The sequence below is a fragment of the Centruroides sculpturatus genome, unplaced genomic scaffold, assembly GCF_000671375.1.
Source record: "Centruroides sculpturatus isolate CEXI.00-Female unplaced genomic scaffold, Cexi_2.0 scaffold4859, whole genome shotgun sequence".
Taxonomy (NCBI): Eukaryota; Metazoa; Arthropoda; class Arachnida; order Scorpiones; family Buthidae; genus Centruroides; species Centruroides sculpturatus.
Window position 1 is genome coordinate 1 of NW_019388946.1, and position 5,594 is coordinate 5,594.

At 32.1% G+C, this 5,594-nt stretch overlaps 1 long non-coding RNA gene across 1 annotated transcript; it reads left to right on the top strand.

Moving 5' to 3' along the window:
• On the top strand, nucleotides 1–586 carry LOC111617120. The gene is made up of 3 exons (XR_002755377.1): nucleotides 1–24; nucleotides 108–200; nucleotides 309–586. It is a non-coding gene; the product is annotated as an uncharacterized LOC111617120 (long non-coding RNA).
• The last annotated feature ends 5,008 nt before the right edge of the window (nucleotides 587–5,594 follow it).

Genomic DNA, 5,594 nt, shown 5'->3' on the forward strand with positions numbered 1-5,594 from the left:
GAATACGAAGAACGTTTAAACACTGTGAGTGTTAATGATACGTAACGTAGTAATATAGTAAGTTATAATTAAAAAATATAAGGAATACGTAAATACTTTCGTTAAAGGTTTTTACAATAGAAGAAGAAAATAAATGCCTGGAGAAAGTAACCTCCGCAAAAGTGGGATAACCAAGGGCTTTTGTGGCACAATCTTTACAGGTAAATATCATTTTTTCGTTTTATTTATAGGAAGAAATTTAAAAAATTTCTTCCTATTTCTAGTATCGTAGTTACGAGTTATTTAATGTAATTCTTTTATATTTACAGACCCAAGATTTTTCGACATTCGAATGTTACTTCGTACGGAAAATCGATCCATCCAAACATTTTAAACTACATTTATAAAAAAAATTAATGACTTGTAATTGATTTTTTTTAATTAAAATTTTTTTCTGAGTTAATTTAATTATGAATTACTTTAAAATGATTAAAACACAAGATAATTTAGTTTATATTCTATGAAAAATTTGATTTATTACTTATACATTACGGGTATGTATGAGAGATATAATTGCGCTCATTACAGTATGAAAATTTCGAGATTTTGTATAAAGGGGTTGCCGAAATATAAGCAATCGAAAAGTGCTAAGATCTGCAAAAAAGGTTATTTTCTTCTCATTTTTCGGTCTTAAAGAAAAAACTACAGGGCCTAGAAAAGCTCAAATTCTAAACCTAATCCTTTCTCATTATCGGCGAGGTACTGGCGAAACTTTCGGGTCGATAGATGAAAGTTCACGGGAGTTTCGCATACAGCTAATCCAATTTTACTTTTTAATTTTATGCTTATAAGAAGAAAATTGGATGGAAACGAATGAATCTTATTCAAAATGTTACTCAGAATTACAAAAGCCAATTAAAACTTTTTATAACGATTTTACTAAACGGCGTTTGGAAATACGATGATAATTTAAAATAAATTTTGATAATAACATAGATGACGTCATCGTTTTGTTACATTATTGTTTCTAACATCAAAGTTGGCGGCAATTGACTCTACGGCCAATTTGCTAAATTGTATGATTATAGGCCTACGGTAACATATATATGAACTATCTATGTTCAAGCGGAACAGTTTGTAGATATCTATCCTTTCCGAATGTTTCGGCCGCGGCAGTTCTATCACACGGCGTGGTAGTCACCGTGTGATGTAACTTATGTTCCATGTAACTTATAAGGAGATAGCCCATGTAGTAAACACAGAATTCTAAGCAGTAAGGAAATTGTAAGGTTTTAGAAGAACCCTACAATTTACTCACTTCTTAGAAACGAAAAATACGCCACGGAGAGAAAATACTGCCTCGGCCGAAACAACTTGAAAGGTTAGAAATGTACAAAACCTTCGAGAGAAGGACGGTAGTTATGTATACCAACAGCCTATCAATAATGAAAACGCAGCGATGATAATTGTTTACAGCGAATTTTAATTAGTGATACATTCAATCCCTACCAAGGAGTCAGGCAGGACCATTCGTTAGGGCCTCCCATTTACAAAGGCCTCAAATAGTGAATGGCTCTGGTCTCTTCTCGTCTTTTAGAGGCCCCTGTTCAGTAATGTTTGCCTTTATTACTTCTCGATCAAGCAACACCGAATAAACGGATTACTCGTGCTGCCAGATCGAGAAGTAATAAGGTCAAACATTAAAATAATAACCATATTAAAGATTTGGTTAATTGGGCTACTATTGTTATATTTACCGTGAAACGACAAGGGAATGTATGTTTTCAATAAATTTGCATCTAATAAAAACTATCTTTTCATTTTTAATAATTGTTACCATTACCTTTAATTCTTCAGATTAGGTCGGGGATAAGATAGCCTTTGTAGTTATATAAATCAAATATGATATGATATAACAGACATGGGCAAATGCGGCTATTTTTCACTTACATGTGTCTCTTGCTGAAAGTGTTAATTTCTGATTATTATTATTATTTTTACAATTTTATTTCCACAATTTTGTGAAAATATGTTTATTAAAAAAATTCAATATTTGTTTTATATCATATTTATATTATATAATAAAATCGCGGTACAGAANATTCTATGTGGGTGCATAATTTTCTTGTCAATGAGTATATTTTCAAATGCTTTACATCACAATGTTCTATAATCACTTAAACATACTATTTTCTTCCATTTTTTCTTTCTTTCATCATTTCTATCATAGTTTAACTTGTACATGTATTGATGAAAGAATGCAGTACATGTAATAAATATATTTAATATAACTTATTTATAATATATCAGACATGGGCAAATGTGACTCTTTTTGAGTTACATGTGGCTCTTGCTGAAAGTATTAATTTCTGCTTTTTATTATTATTTTTACAATTTTATTTCCACAATTTTGTGAAAATATGTTTATTAAAAAATTCAATATTTGTTTTATATCATATTTATATTATATAATAAAATCGCGGTACAGAATAAAAAAGTACAGAATTGCGGCTCCCATGCATTTTGCAAAACCTACATTTCGGGCCCCACTGAACTCTTGCTTGCCCACCCCTGTAATATAATAATCATTAAAATAAATCCATATAAGGAATTTGGTTACTTCAGCTTACCATTGTCACGTTTATCGCGATACTCGGACGGTACGAAATGGCGCAATTTCATTGGTCAAGTAGACACCAATCTTAAAATTTTCTAATTGTTTCGTTCACAACAAAACTAACAAATTGTTTCATTCACAGCCGAATCAAATTTCGCGAAAAATGGAACAAATATTTAAACTCTTGAAACCCAATAATGTGCAGGCTAGTAACATCGTATTCCGCAATTTTCATATTCGAATGCCACCATACCGATGGTTTGATAGAAAGAATGTACTGCCGCGGAAGGGGGTTAAAATAAATTCGATCAAAAGTCGTCGTTGACCTCCTCCAAAAAGAGAGGATGGTCGATGACTATTTATTAATACTGATCTACTATTAATACTTAAAAAGTGATCCGTGTTAGACAGGTTGTGCGTGTGATGGAAATTGCTAACCTTCCGAAAGACTTCATATGAGTTGTTTAAATGAAAAAATCTTGTAAAAATGCGAAAATAATTGCTCTTATGTGATCCCGTAAAAAACTGTAAAGCCAGGTTGATAAAGTAAGCTCAGCAAAAACATCTAACTGAAGAAAAACTTTTGAAAGCTGTGGTATAAGCATACTGGAAGCAGATTTGACAGTAAGACTGAATATATGAATAAAATGCACATTACATAGACTACAACTACAGGAAGTTTTGAATGAAGCAATGTCGGCACGATACTAAATATAAAAAATAAACTTCAAACACTGAAAAAGACTTCGAGCTGTACTTTGTGACTTAATTTTATTAAAGTGTTTCGTGTACATCTGAGATAAAACGTTTATAATTTGAAAAAGATTGATCTACGCAAGCTTGACGGCAGTTTCTCTACCTGTAAAAGGCTTACAGGTATGTTTCCTGGGATTATCACTGGTCTTTTCATTTCGTGCTGTTTATAAACAGTTACAATATTGTTTTTTAAGTTTATGTAAAAGAATACGGCTATTAACTTCTATTAAAGATACAGAGCCTGGTAATTTTGCTAGGACGTTGTCAAAAATAGAAGACAAAATGCTATCTTTTGACCACTCGGCCATCCGGCCGTCAAAAAAGGGTTTAGGAGTATAAGGAGGACAGACAGCAGCCATTCTATTTTATGTATATGTTAAACATATATATACTAGCAGTTGAGTCCGGCGTTGCCCAATCAAAAATTAACAGCAAAGATTAAGATTGTTAGATTATTTCGTACTTTTAACCCTTCTGTTATATTATATTATAATATTTGATTTATAGAACTACAAAGGTTATCTTACGTAAGAGTATATCACACCAAGTAGTACTGTACATTATTCCTCTTATATACCAGGATTTATTAAGCTTCAAAGTGAGTAAACAGAATCATGCCTTCCCAAACACATTAACACCCATACATACAGAAAGAAAGCCTAAATATTTTTGATGCCTCGACCTCGACGTTTTTCAAGATCCCCCGAATCCAAAATGCAAAAGTCTGGCGGTCAAGGGCGTAGTCAGGATTTTCTCCAGGGTGAGACAAAAATAAGATAACGTTGTTCATTAATTAAAAAATGGTTTTATTTGAACATTTGAAAACGCTAAAAGTAGTTGCAATGCTATTCGAACCTATCTAAATCTTATTTCGGCACTGGCCTACGGGAGTTATGGCTAAATCTTGTCAAAATTTCTTTCTCAAATTTATTTTTAGCTTCCAGAACACTCTTTTTATGCACACTCATCATATAAATACCGACAAGCCGATTTTCTGTCATTGTTGACCGTATCCAAGTTTTTACCCTGAGTAAGGTGCCAAAGGATCTTTCGATAGTGCACGTTGTGCAGGGATGTGCAAGTGAGATAAGTAGCGCCCGTTTTATGGGTTGGTAGAACAATTGCGTTTCTTTAACTAGTGCAGCTAGTTCTATCTCCTCCAGTTCGGCATTTGGCACATTTTTTCCCTTTCAGTTGGTTGTACCAAAGTTCAGCTTCACCGAGGAAATCATTCAAATTGTGTAAGTACAAAAAAATATAGTTTTTTTTTCTTTTTAAATATCCTCATATGTCATATCAAGCATTAGTGATCTCCAAAACTCGCTAGGAGTATGTGCTGGTGGATTCGCACAATGTTTCTGATGATTTATGACTCGTGGCATATTGAAATCTGTTTCAAGTAGGGTTTCCTATTTCCTGGTCTTTTGCTTGTCCCAGGATTTCGGGAAAAAGTGCATTGTTTCCCGGAATCCCGGAAAATCTCGGGATATAATTATTTTTAAGATATAAAATAAATCTTAAAATCGAACGATATAATTATTTTTCATTTTTAATACGCTTTAGTAAGATTCATATTCTTAAACCTAATTTTAAATCGTATAAATTTGCTGTTCAATTACATAATAATATAAGAAAATAATATAATTCTGTTTCATACAGTATTTATTCAATGACATCTTATATCAGTATATTTGTATCTGTATCTAAACCTTTACATTTAATTTACAATGCAAGCCCAAAACAAGCTGGCACTCACAAGAATATGTTCTTGTGTGTGCCAGTTCAATTTTGTATACTTATATAAAATAAATAATTTATAATTCTAAGAACCTTTTGGTCACATATTAATTATTTGATAATATATTTTACATACCCCATCCAATCAAAAGGTAGCAAATGATTCTTCCTCCGACTGCACCCATGATAATAGCTGCAAACAAGGCATGGGCTTCTACCACTAACCACGTTGCTAGGGCCATATAAAAGAAATGAGCAAAACCTGACAGTACACGACAGGATGCCTAGAATAATTAAACAAAATTAGAGAAATTTCAAAGGATTTTAAACTTAAAAATTAATACTTACTCTATCCTGCCATTTAAAATCTATACAAAAAAAGGAAATTAAAGCAGCCAAAGCGGAAATCGAAGTATTAAGGCGAATCAGATGGAATTGATCATGAAGTGATCTATAAAATATTCATAATCAGATATTTATTATTATTCATTTTTAATACATTTAA